Genomic DNA, 15,043 nt, shown 5'->3' on the forward strand with positions numbered 1-15,043 from the left:
ATGTCAGCAATTCAATCCTGGAAAGAAAACAGTGGTGAGCCTAGGAACAATAGGCAGGGAGGGAGGACTCTTCACAAGAATGCAGATAGACTTAATCGAAATGCCCCAAGTCAATAGATTAAGGTATGTCCTGGTGGTGGTCTGTTTGTTCTCCAGGTGGGTGGAGGCCTATCCAAGAAGGAGAAATGATGGTATAATAGTGGCCAAGCTACTGTTAAGAGAGTTCATCCCAAGGTACGGGTTCCCAGTGACCATTGAATCAGACAGAGGAGGACATTTTTATAATGAAATCATGGGTTTGATCTGTGAAGCATTGAGTGTACAGCAGAAGCTACATTGTGCTTACCGACCAGAGGCTTCTGGTGTGGTTGAACAAATGAATGGTACCATCAAAAACAGAATTGGAAAAATGTGCTTGGCCACAGGAATGAAATGGCCTGATGTCTTGCCTCTAGTCCTGATGACAATTAGGTATACTCCAGACAGAACAACAGGTTTGAGTCCACATGAAATTATCATGGGACGTGCTATGAGACATGCATTTGTACCAGTCAACAAGCTAATGACTATAACTGATGACATGATTTTGGATTACTGTAAAGGCCTGGCTGATGCAGTTCATTCTGTGTTTCACCAGGTTGGAGAAGACGCCACCACACTTGAAAAGAAACAAGCCCATGATCTGAGCCCAGGGGACTGGGTAAGGATAAAAGTCCACAGAAGAAGGAATTGCCTGGTTCCAAGGTGGGGAATGCCAAGACAAGTCATTCTGACCACAACGACTGCTGTGAAGTGTGCTGGAGTGAAAAATTTGATACATGCAAGTCACACACTGAGAGTTCCAAATCCAAGGGACGGCACTGGAAAGGAATACTTTGAAGAATCAGATTCCAGTGATGATGCAGACAGTGAGGCAGTAAGAAGGAAAAAGAATCCTGAAAGGGGGGAAAGTGAGTCAAGAGAAATTTTCATCCCACCAGAAGAGGTTCTGAAAAGAACATTGCAAACCGCAGAGGCGAGTTCAGATTCTGAAGAAGTACCTGAGGTTTCAACTAACAGTGACCAACACAAAAAGAAAGAAAGAAAAGAAAAGAACATTCCAACAGAAGAGACATCAGAATCAAATGAGGAAATTGGACAAGTTCCACCTGAGATAATTCATGAAGAAGAAGGGACAGGAAAAGACAGAGAGGGACAGATTGCGAAAAAACCCCGAGGAGGTGTAGGGAAAATCGACAACAAGCTAGGTGAAGGGACAAGTAGACAGCAAGAAGATTGCGTGTCGGAGACCCGAGGAGGGACAGAAGTAGGGAAAACTCAATTGGTGGAAAAAGAGACTGTTGGAGAAAAAGAAGTTGTTGGAAAAGATAAAACTGTTGACGAACAAGAGGCAACTGAGACAGAATCTGATGAAAGTGAACGTGAGATAAATGGAGGACAAGTTCTGAGAAAGAGAATTTGGATTGGAGAAAGAAACAATAAAGACAAAAGAGAAATGCTAAAGGAGATCTTTGGCCCAACAAGCTAAAGAGACTGAGGTATCGACTGACACGAGTTAACTCTTCGAAAGCTGAACAAGTGAACAAAGTGTCAAGTCAAAATCCAACGAAAGAAGAAGAAACAAAGATATCTGAGAGAACTAAAAGAATCAGAAAACCAAACCAGAGGTATAAGTCACCAGAATGGACGCATGTGGCACTGCCTGAACAAAGAGAAGAGGCAGACAGTCAAGGAAGTTCAGAGGAGGCTTTACTGAAAGTGGTTGATGAGGAAGAAGCTGTGGGAATCCTGAGAGTTATCTTGTCCGACATTGGAGAAGAAACGGATGTTCAGGACCTGATACAGTTTGATGATGATGAAGAAACAGTGAAAAGTGATGAGAATCCAAATTGAATAAATCCAAAGAAATCATTGGGAGAAGAAAAGAAAAGAAGTAATATTAAAACTAGTAGATTGTAATAATCTGTTGGGTACTTGCTACCCTAAAGTTCGGTAGTGGAGTAGAAGAGGCTAAGTCATAAGACACGGTCAAATTAACAAGATGGCTAACACTAACAATAATCAAAGTAGATGTACCTTTCTGAAAAGATGGTGCAACATGTGCTGCTGCTGTACAGGATTATTAATGCTGCTTTGGAGCGTGCTTGCTCTACTAATTTCTTTTAGAGTAACTATAGACACTTTAGAAGGACATACTGAGAATAGGACTAATATAGGGAAGAGTTCACAGAAGATAGTTCCAACTAGAACTAGCAATGTACATATACATAAGGATAGGTCAATTAATTATTTTTCTAGCAATGTGTTTTCAAAATTGTTGTATGAATACGTAAAGACATTGGATGTAAGGAATTGCTACGTTTGTATGCAATTACCTGCCTCTGTTTCGGAAGGAGTGACTTATCATCATTTTCCGGCTACGTATGGAATTTCATGTAGTGTGTTGATTAGTATATTTTATCAGTTAGGGAAATTAGATTATAATATGTCAAATGTAGATAATATTCTTGGGCAACTGCCTATGAATAAAGAACTGAATCCTGCGAAAGAAGCTAACACTTTAGGTGAAATTTTTATAGAAACTAGAGAATTAACATATGTTTTTAGAAACAATTTAACTTGTAGTTTGAAAGAAGAAGAGAAAACTTTCCTAGACATGGTTGAGAGAAGAAGGTTGAACATGCACAAGAAAGCAGAAGGGCATAAAATGAGTGAAACAATGTGGGATATTGAGAAAGAAAAAGAATTGAAAAATGGAGCCAGTCCAACTATGGCTATAGATGCACCACAGAGAGGCAAATTATGCATTACCAGGAAGAGATCCCAGTATGATTATTATTTCATAGGGACTAGTGAGTGCAATGATACATACTTTATTGCAACCGGATGGGGATTTAGAGGAGGAGAAGATCCAGTTTTTCCGGGAGTGTATTATATTTGTGGGAACAAGGCTTATTATAGGTTGCCTGACCATTGGTTTGGCACATGTTATGTTGGCCTGGTCTTTCCAAAGATTTTTCACATGGATAGAGTAGACGATGCTGAACATACTAATCCGTTAACACGCTATAGAAGAAAAACATGGACAGAAATTGTAGGAGATATTTTTGGAGCTTTCATTCCAGCAGTGGGAATTTCTTTGAATGCATTTGGCATTCGGAAGCTGTCAACAGTGGTGGATCGCTTGTCAACAAGCACCGCTGGAGGCTTTCTTTTGGTAAATACTGAAATGGTTGCTTTACGCGCTATGGCGATGCAAAATCGACTTGCACTTGACATTCTTTTGGCAAAAGAGGGTGGAGTCTGTGGAATGCTGAAAGTTCAACATTGTTGCACTTACATTCCTGATGAAAGCAAAGATCTAAAAGTCTATATCAAAAATATTACTGATTTGCATGAAGAATTAGTACCACTGGAAGCTGAAAGTATCTGGACTAAAATGGCTAATAAGATGATTGCTATTAAGAATTTTGTAGCTAAAATAGGTAGTACCATTTTTGGTAAGATATTATTTCCATTAACATGTGTAATTGTTGCATTATTGATTCTTAGATTAGGGTGTATGTGTTGTAGGTACAGAAGAAATAAAAAGAAAATAACACAAGAAAATGTTAAAAAGAGACAAAAGAAACCAGAAAGAGATCCACAAGAAATAGAATTAGAAGAGCTAAGGGAAAGCATGTATATAGAAACAAAGAAAGAAGATGAGATGGAAACAAGGGTTTGAAAAATGAACAAGAAGATATTTTGAATTTCTTCAAAAGGGGAAATTAAATTGATTTTTGGGGTTTTTGATTTTGTGGTGATAAGATATCACCAAAGGGGGGATTGATGGAGCAGGGTTTTTTCTTTAAAACCAAATACCTGTTTCATTTTCGCATGTTACAATTAAAAGTACTACTGATTAATTATTAATCACTAAAGACTTGTCGAGTCTTGTCTAATCAACCTTATTAACAGAAGAATTACACGTGGGAATGCTCTTGCATGGCTAAAATATTAAGTGAACTAAGTTGGTGAGCAAATTGACAGAATAGATGTTGCTTATGTGATGTTATTGTGTTTTGAGCTTATAATTAATATGCATTAATGGCTTTTGATGTCGCAAATGGCTAGATAAATACATACACATAAGGGTATTAGCAGGGGAATAAAACTGTATAATCATTTCTGTGCAGTAATTTTGTTTTGTGTTTCATTTTACTTAAGTTGACCAATGTGGCCTACTAAAATATGGCTACCACCCGCAGCCTGCATTCGAGTAGATGGAAAATTTGCAAGGAGGCTTCGCGCTGACTGCGACCTTGCCCTCCTGGTGAACTGAAAAGCCATGATCATGACAACAAATCCGGGAGAGATGCCAAATGCCCCTGAACGTGAAGATTGGTGTCAAATCCAAATACCGACTTGATGAACTTATAGTGGTCCCACGAATGGGATACAATTTACCCTAAAGAGACATCCGTAGAAGTAACGAATTAGTTATGGACTCCTTATTTCTACTAATTATTTGAGAGGATCAATGTGTGTGAAAAACTATCGATGTATCCCACTGTACCAAGACGACATGATTTCCGCCATCCGACTGTTTTGTAAGATATGATTGCAACATTTGGTATGTAAAATTGGTAGAAATATTAGTAGACTAGAGAGGTCTAGCGCCACTTCTTCCCAAACTGATGATCAGAGGTCCCGATGCTGATGGAGAGGACGGTGACTCTACATGACTGCTAGAAACTTTGATTATTTTGCTGAGGACCGGTTCTGACTTAGAAAACGACTTTTAGCCAGAATAGGTAAATATGAGAGAAATGAACTTGCATTTAATTGGCTTTTCTTACAATTTTAGATAAACAATATTCTGTTTGAATTACTGTGTCGGGTGATTATTTTATTGTCATGTTATTGAATTTATTTGCGTGTCTAAAATGTTTTTCACCAGATCTATAGCAACTAGTTGATGCCATTGACCTCAGAGTACATGCAGATTGGTTAGGTATCAGAAAGTGTTTCCCCTTATACATGGCACGGATAGAGTGGTAGGATGAATGTTGGTGTAATGGGCCCCACCAGCGTGTGATGTGTGTGTGCGCGTGTGACTGTGAAATCACTCCGTCCGTGGAAGTAGAGGGGATTCGGAAGCTTTAATCTGCACCAACCCCTCCTGAATATGTTTGAGCCCGGAGAGCAACTGCTTATTTATAGCCGAACTTAACACAAAGAAATGACTTTTTGGCATTTAAACAGTTCAAAATCAGAAGAACAGGGCCTCAGAGTTATCTTCTTACATTGTATCACATTGCATTGCAAAGAGCTTGGCGATCACTATCGGGTTTCTTTGTCCTACAGGCAGTCTACTTGTGAAATAGAAAGATTTTAGGACTTATTCAAAAGTAAAAAAAATAGGATTACTGATGAGAGCACCCAAAAGCTTATTCCTCCTGGGGTCACATTTTGATTGTTGGGACAAAGGCATTGTGCAGAGGCACATAACTAAAAATGTTTTATTCAGAAATTGAAGGAATGTTCTATGAGGTACTTGATGGAAAATACACTGTAACTGAAATGTCTTGCACTGTTTACTGGAAACCAATGAAGACGTTGAAAAGGAAAAGGCTTAGGGGCATATTCTCAAGAACGTGTGTTAACCATCGCAAATGTAGCTTAACTCTACTTTGCATATCGCAGTCTATCGTGAGAAAATAACACCGTCTTAACATCCAATTCCCATCCCGGAGGCACCATGCGATAGTAGCATGGTAACGCGCCAAATGACCGCGTAAAAATCAATGCGACAAACAAAAAATGCGAAACACGAACGCTCAAAAAGTTGCAATGCCCCGAAGCGCGATACCAAAATCAGCAAAAACCCAGCGACAGGCCTGCAATTCCCACGCGTCATGTGGGAAAATTCACTATAAAAGCCTCCACAAAAAACACACCAAAACCAATTCAAAGTGCGTAGGAACATGGATGCACCTGGACCGAGTGCAGAGGACAAGCCGAACCCCACAAGCCCCACGGAGGACGAGCATGGAACCCCGTGCTCGGGGAAGGGCAAGGAGAAGAGGAAGAGGAAGACGGGGTTCAGTCCGCAGGAAGACCGGATCATTGTCACAGAGGTGATAGAACACTATCAACAACTGTTCGTCACCTCCACTGCGGCATTGGCAACCCAAACGGAAATATGGCAGTCCATCGTCACCAACGTCAATGCAGACGGAGTGTCAAGGAGGTCAATGGAGGAGGTGAAGAGGCGCTGGCATGACGTGCTAAGCCAGAACAAACAGAAACTCGCCGCCAACAGGAAGGCAGCAACGGCGACTGGAGGTGGGAGTCCTGCGCCACAGGAGGAGCTAAATGAGCTGGAGGATATGGTGGCCACTGTCATCAGTGTGGAGACGGTGGCAGAAGTTGGGGGCCTGGACACATTTCGAAATGATCTGACCCAACAGCAACAGGGTGAGTAACCACCAAGGACTGGGGGGACGGGGGAGATGGGCACAATGGCACACATGCACAATCATGTGTAGCACACTGCACAATGACTGTGGAACATGCCCCTGATACCCTTGGCACTCTGCAGCACACATACAAACACCAAGTAGGCCCCCATCCACCATGTGCACATATGGCCCCCCTCCAAATCACCAACAACACAACCTATCCATGCACATGTGATACATCTAGACAAGCAGCGGCTGTGTGAGCCACACTGACTATGCAAGTGACACTGCATGACTGATAGCATGGCAGCAGCCAAAATACATGACATGGTGCACGATTCGACATGGAGGTGGCCCAGTGTGGATCACATCTGTAAAGGAGCAGGTCACACTCTGACATATCTATGTGCACCCACAACCCATGCCTTCCAATACATGCAGCAGACAACCAATGCACAAGGCCACAAAATCTGTGCAAGAGCACCAATGACCCAAGTCGCAAACATTTCTGCCCCCGAAAAGCACACAATTCAAAGGCACACCGCCTCAAAGGGATAAAGGTCCATGAAATCTGAGCTGCAGGGGCTACTCCTCCCCAATGCAGCACACACACATAGCAATCACAGAACATCAGCAATGACAGCAATGTGGTACAAAGTGCAACACCTACACCACAGGACAGAGGACCCAACAGGTTCCGCTTGTGCATAGTAACTGGCCACTCACATCTGGCATTGCCTGACACTGTGTGATGATAATGTACGGGTACTACCACACATCTGTCATGTAGTCGAAAATCCCACTGTCTGCCATCAACTAGCCAGCTCCACCAAAACAGTCACAATGTGCATTGTCATGCAGTCTGTATGTAAACATCTGCAAAGCGTCAACATACATTGGAAACTCTGTTAACCTGCATCTCCCCTTAACATTGCAGAGCGACAATCAACACCTCCTGAAGAGCAGACCATGCATCTCTACAGTGATGATGAAGAGAACACCCTGCACATTTGCCCAGTCACCCTCCAGCGGCTCGTGGACAGCCTCCGCACACCATCCCCAGTAGCAGGGCAGCCCAGCAGCATCGCGGTGACCCCACTACCTGCACAGACCACACAGCAGGAAACAAACACCACCATGGCTGTCTCCCAGGACCCCCATGAAATTTCAACGCTGTGTATTGGGTTGCCAGGTGGAGTTGGCCGATCAGCTGCGGGTGGATTTCGAGTTCGTGGCAGCCAAACTCGATGCCATACGTGGGTGTCTGAGTCCCATCAGGGACCACTTACAGTCCATAACGGACACCCACTGTCTGCATCATGCTCCCCAACAATCCTTGACTGACCTCGCTGGGGCCATTACTTGGATACAAGAACTGTCTAGTCAGACAGGCACCATTCATGACAGCACAGAGTTGACACAGATGCGCAGGACAATGGAGACCATGGAGCAGATGCAGGCTGGAAGTATGGCTGCCATGGCTGAACACCAGCGTGATGTAGCTGGGATCCTCCATGCCTTGCAGTTCATCATTTTGCCATTACTGACACTGAGCCAGTCCCAGATAACTGCAGTGGGAACTTCAACACACACATCTCCGACCCCTGATATGTCATGTGTCATTTTAAAAACATTCAAGTGCTATCAAGACCACGTCAGAACACGCGTTTTATTCCAGACTCTGCTTTATGCACCAAATTGGTGATTATTTTTCTAACTAAGATACAAACGATCTACGATGACCTTCGGATTAATAGGCAAACAAAAGACAGTGGTCAAACTACTATAATAGAGGACAAGTTGCAGCATTGTCATTTACATACGTTTAGCACATTGTATCCTATTGAAGGAAATAAACTCCTTCTATCTATTAAGTCAGGATTTCCGAGGGATCCGTGTCCACCTACTGTCATGCATATGGTGTCTGGGGTTATTAGCAGACACTTAGCCCCTATCTTAAATCAAGTAATACAATCTGGGATTTATCCGCCAGTCTGGAAAAAAGCCTGAATCAGACCAATTCACAAAAAACCCCAGCTTGATCCACTGGAGGCTAAGAATTATCGACCTATGTCTTGTCTGCCGATTGCAGCCAAGATTCTTGAGAGGTCAATAAATCAGGAGTTGTCGACCTATCTAGACATCAACAACTTGTTGGATTCAAGTAAGCACGGATTTCGGTCAGGCCATTCGACCGAGACCGCTCTAGTCATGGCAACAGAGGATATTCGGAGACAGGTGGATGGGGGGGTAGGGCGATCCTCATCCTCCTCGACCTATCGGCAGCATTTGACACCATGACTCACACGGTGTTAGTGCAGCGGCAGAAGGCAGTGGGGATTATCGTCTTTTTTAGAGGACAGGGAACAGACTTTGCACTGGGAAAATCTACAGTCTGAAACTTTCCTCTTGCCTTACGGAGTCCCACAGGGATCAGCATTGTCTCCAACTCTATTCAACATCTATGTCACCCCTCTTGCCAGTCTCATCAGACAGCATGGGTTTTCGTTTGTGCCTTATCCAGACGACACACAGATTATCATCTCTGTATCACATCAGGTGGCGTCTGCGAGTTTTTATGCATATCTAACTCACATCATGACCTGGATGAGCAACAACGATCTGAAAATAAACACGGAAAAGACGGAGGTGATGTAGTTTGGTGGCGGCCTGTCCCTGTGGGACCCTACCTGGTGGCCAACGGAGGATGGCATATGTCCAACACCATCCTCTAAAGTTAAGAACTTGGGGATCATAGTCGATGAACAACTGGGCTTTGCGACCCAGATCAATCGTGTAATCTCCACTTGCTTCTATATTCTGTAGCTACTTAGGAAGGTTTTCCCTTTTATTCCGTTGGATTTAAGGAAAACAGTGGTAGTGGCCCTAGTCTTATGACGTCTAGACTACTGCAATGCTCTATTTCTAGGCATTGTCAAGGCACAGAAGACTAAATTACAGTCCATTCAAAATGCTGCGGCGCGGCTACTATTGAATATTCCTAAAGGGCACCCTACGTCGGATGCCATCAAGTCTTTGCATTGGCTTCCAATACAGCAACGTCTAGAATTCAAGGCCTTATGTCTGGCTCATAAGACACTTTATGGCGGAGGGGCTGCGGACCTTCGAAAAATCTTCCACTGGTACGCTCCCACAAGAAGTCTTAGATCAGCTAATTCTGGTCTCATCTGTGCCCCGAAAGTTTGTAGAGCCAGATGGGGTGGTAAGAGTTTATCTCATTTTGTGGCTAGGCTGTGAAACCAACTACCTATCACAGTCAGACTCCAACCAAACAGGACAGTGTTCAGGAAGCTAATAAAAACATGGCTGTTCCCCAGGACTTAAGGTGTCGGTTCTGTTGACACTGGTCCTCCCTCTCTTTCACCCCAGTGCCAAGACGCCTCGGCATTCCTGCGTTCTACAAATGTCAATCCAATCCAATCTAATTGGCACACAGTGATGCAGCCCTATCACCTTCACACCCTGATGTGTCAGTGGCACACAGTGATGCAGCCATTACACTGCCACACACACCGGACACACCGGACACAGAAGAACTATTAATGGAGCAAGATGAGGATGGTAATTACTGTGTGAGGAAGGAGGTAGTAGCATCCATCACCGCCATATGTCCGTTCCCTGCCTGGTTCTGCCCTATGCATCATGCCCTTGGACAACACCTTCCACTGACCCCCGGAACACTCTGCGACATTCACCTGGACCCCGACTTGGACTGCCATATCTTCACTGGTAGACAATTACACAACAATCCTGCTGCGGACTGCATTCTCACTCTACCAAATCACTTTTTAATCCCCAAAGGACTCTGGTTGGCCCACCACTGGGCATCCATCTAATGTGGTCTTGGATGGCCATGTACAGCTCCAGCTCCGTCATTCACCAGAATGTGAATAAAACATTCAAAATCACACAGATGTGTCATGACTATGTTCACTCAAGTATGAAAGTATGGCTGGATGTAGGGACAATGATTGCACAAGAAGGTACACCCTGTTAAATGACATCAATGCGCATGTTTAAACCTGAGACACATGGCCAATTGGATGACTGTGAAGATGAGTACTAGCTGTGTCCCAAATGCACATTGACAACAATCTTGCAACCCCCTAACGTAGGCACATGTCCATGTATTGAATAGGGCTGTGTGTAGGAATGACCACATCGGTAGCAGGCCAGAAGTGGTGTCCTACATCACATGTGACAACAAAACTTCACGTCACATACCTACTCACACACATCTGTGTGGACACATTCTGTTTTATAACATTGCTCCACATGGTCAGAGGTTGGACACCATACTTACATTGCTGAAGACACGTAAGTGCACAGGTCTGCCAGCAACTATCCCAAAAACAATGTCTGGCCCACAGAGGTGGAGCTGTTAAAAGGGACCCACCCCCATTGTACATGCATCTGTCAGTCCCTCCCTGTGTAGGGACGATGCTCATTGTGGCACACGAGTTGTCAATCTAATCAACACCCATCACAGTTAGACACCAGTGAAGTTGCGTATGCTTTATTGGCATGTGCGTGTCAGTACGAACAAGGCAACGGCCACAACATGCAGGCACATGCTTAAGACACTTACACACAGCATGGGAACAAGTCGAGGTGCAAGAAATGGGGAGGCAAAAATGTACATGAAATCATTACGGATGGCAACGGTTTCAGCCCACCTTGCCTTGCTGGACGAGTCATGTGATGTTTGGCGTCTGCCCATTGTCCCGTGTGAGGGGACATGACTCACAGCCCATGGGTTCTGCATAGTGCTCTGCCACCGGACTGCGCCGACTGTCCGCTCTGCTGACAGTGATCAGGTGAAAGGGTCTGATAAGGTCACATGTCGTGCTACATTGCCATGTGTGTACTCTCCCCCCAGCAGTATGTCCGAATTGGTAACATTGCCAAACAACACTGTGCTGCTCTGACCATGGAACTGCATCGCCTTGCACAGGTGTGTGTACACACGCGTAGTTCCACGCACATGCATTCAGCATCCAGACGAATATAGACATGTCCTCTGTTGTGGTGGGATATGTGAGCATTCCCCACGATACAACAAGGTGTTGGGACCTGTGCTGTGGGTGACAATACGATGTGGCTGCAGGAACGTAGTTACTCGTCCATGAATGCTAACACAGCTTCCTGGGCAATGTGTTCCAATAGTACATCGTTGTTGGGTTCAAGGTACACCAGGGTGAGCCAATCCATTAACTGGTCCGGGCAGATGTGCTCAGTCCATGCCGTTCCCCACTCCGCAACACAGCCCAATAGGGGAGTGCCTCGATGTGGTCACTGCACATGAGGAGTTGTGCAATCTCCCATGCACAACTACCAGCACATACGCCAAAGATCCATGCATTCCATGCACGGCTATCCCGGTGACACTCTTGTGCATGGGCCAACAGGGGTGCACTGTCAGGTCATAGACCAATTCAGCTACCGTTGCGTTGGATAGGCAAACCTCCATGGGTCACTCGAATGTGCATGATCGACAGTGGAACCAGGGCTGGACGCAGGTGACGTAGGCAAGACCGAAACTCAGACAGAATCTGATTTGCAACACTGCCATTGGCAGGGATCCAAACAGAGGCAGCATTCGTTCACGGTACAGTTCCACGTGACAGGGGTTGTGCATGTGCCCGGGAATGCCTGCCATTGGGTTTGTTGGTCTCGTGGCACCGGCACTCCTCAGACCGGCGGCAGTTCGGTGGACGATATGCCACAGCTCTGGGTAATGAGTTGTATGTGTGTACAACGTTTGGACGTATGGGTAGTTTTTAACCATATGTCAAGGGAATCCCTTGCTGGTGTAGGTCGTGCAGGGACAAGTGTGTGTGGGATGTGGGGATGTTGGTGTTTCATTAGCGCAGTTCATGGTGTGAGTTGTCGGAGGCTGGTATGGTATCTCACACAGGGTGTGCCAGCCGCATTCAGGACCAAGGTCGGGGGTTCAGTTGGCCTTCAGCCTTGTGTGTTGAGACAAAGGAGCTTTCATTCCTAATTTTAGCCTGACTACTGCTTGCATTTCTTAAATGTGATGTGGACTTCGCGCTGACTTTGATGCCAGGCCTGTGATTTGGGGTGCACAAATTTCAAGACACATGCAGCTGTTGGCATGTTTGCATGAGCCAAGGGCCCGATTGGCCTTGTGCTCCTTGTGCAGTCTCTTTCTTTCTCTCTCTCACTGTCCTTTGATTAGTGCCTGACACACCTTCTTATCTTGGATATTGTCTTGCAGGCTGTGAGTCACAGATTGTCCAGGGATGCCTCGCCATGACTCTTCATAAGAGTTGTTTGGAGACAAATTGGAATGTGACATTTTGTTTGGTCTTTCAATGGTGAATGAATGAATCAGGATTTCAGTACTCACATGTATGTTGGTTGTTGCAATTGTGCGACATCAGGCGAGTGCTTTTGTTCATGTTTTCGTGCCGTTGATGGGCAGTGTCTTGGTCCGGGGAAGGTAGGGGTTCCCGGGGTGGGGCCTGGGGGGGTATGGTCCTGGGGGTGGTGGCGGTGAGTGTTGTGGCCCTCTTGGGTGTCCGGCCCGTATGTTCAGTGGCTCCATGGCATCTGTCGTTCTTCAGGTGTGCTCTAAAGTGGGCTCTCTTTTGTGGTGCAGGCTGTGGTCCGACTTTGCACCAGGTCAGAGCAGGTATTAGTTTCCTGCTGCTAATGTGCCTTATCGCATGTTTTGTGGTCTTTTCGCCGATCTGGCTGGACGTTGAAAATGTTGAGGAGTGGTGTTGTTGCGGCTTTTGGCATGGGAACGCCTTCTCTTCATCTCATTAGCGATAGTTGTGGGGGTAATCTGTGGTGATATTTTTTGCGGCTGCTATCGCAGGTAAACTGGTGCTATGGGATGTTAGCACCAGCTTGTGAATGTGGTGATATATTTATCGCAACTTTGGCTGCGATAAAGTGCCAGTAACTCTGCAATAACTCCTTGAGAATGTGTCCCTTAGGGCCTGATGACAAAGTCTGACCGACACCGTTTTGTTGCTGAAACCTGCCGACCATAGGCCGGCAGTTCCGCACCCCTAATTCCAATCAGACCGCATATAGTGTGGTCAGAAACTCCCATTCCTCAATGGAAGCTTGTGCGGCAGGCAGAAATTGCCCGCAGCATAAGCTCCCATTGAGAAATGAGAGTTTGTGAAAATCCCTGCACTGTGTGAGGTACGTGCCACACGGTGCAGGGATTTTCAGGGGGGCACCATAGGTGCCCCTCAGGCCCAGATGCCCGGATGCCCAGAGGCCCAGAGGCCCAGGCCCTGATGCGGAGGACCATGGGGAAGGGGGCCTTGCTAGGGGCCCCCAATATCACATTCCGACAGCCTTTCCATGAAAGGCCGACATGGAAAGTCTGTCGGAAACCGACATCATTAATCTGACAGCAGAAACGCCGTCCTTAAGGGATTATGAGGAGTTTCCGACTGAGCAATGGGCTCCATTAGCCCGTTTGAAGGAGGCGGTCAGTCCCTCCGACTGCAGCCTCTGATCTCACGCATCCTAATGAGTCAGTCGCACCGCAGGAGTAGATGCGGTTCGGACCGCAACCAAAAATCCGATAGTTGCAGTCTGAACCGCATCTTAATCAGACCGACAGTGTCAAATTTTATAATATCTAAAGTAGTTCTCACCATCACATTTTGGATCAGCAGTAGTTCCAAGAAGACATAGTGGAACTGGAGACTTCATACTTTGAAACTACTGCAATTTTGCCGTCAGACTATAGAACAGAAAGAATAGTGGACAAAATGTGCAGATGGTGAAGGCATCAGGTGAAGTAAGTATTATCCTGTAGGATCAAGGATAGAGGAGATACCATCCTGAAATGTAAGCCTCAGGCTGACTGTACCTGTATTGAACCTGCATTCATTTTTGATTTTCAAAACACCTCTAAGCGGAGGTCAGCCCTGCCACCCACCATCATAACATTCATTTTATTGCACTTTAGTTTCATCCAAAGGATGCCCCTTCAATCATGCATGGCTCTCCCTCATCCTGACGAATTCCCAAACTAGAGAGCAAGACCAAGAGCCTGATGACATTAGACTGATGAAACAACATTTCGGGGTAATTGTCTTCATGTAGAAAAGCAAGTTCCACAAATCTTATCATTGTTGTGGAAACAAAGATACTATTTCCAGATTGGAGTCCCAGATCTGGTATATATAGAAAATATGAACAGGTCTTACAATTCCTAAAAGTTTAGGAATTGTCTGAATAAATATTGTGTCCATAAATGAAAGAAACCAAAGGGGAAATGGGTTGCAGTAGAGTTTTTCCTATTCCTACCATGACCTAGAAGGAACGATCAGAAGAAACCGAGGAAAAATGAAAATACCCACACAAGAAAAAGATGAAAAAAACAAGATAAGTAAACAGAAGAGCAGGGGCGGCAATCCAGTGTTGTGGGGATGTGGACTGAAGGCAAAGAGAGAGTAGGAGCGGGAGTACCAGTGTCAACGCAGTGGTGGGTATTTGAGGTGGTTAGGGTAGGGGCAAAGGAAGAGAATTTAAGGACTAAGAGAAGAGGGACATTAGAGGGGAGAACAAAGAAAGACCCC

This window comes from Triturus cristatus, chromosome 5_1 (assembly GCF_964204655.1).
Source record: "Triturus cristatus chromosome 5_1, aTriCri1.1, whole genome shotgun sequence".
Lineage (NCBI taxonomy): Eukaryota > Metazoa > Chordata > Amphibia > Caudata > Salamandridae > Triturus > Triturus cristatus.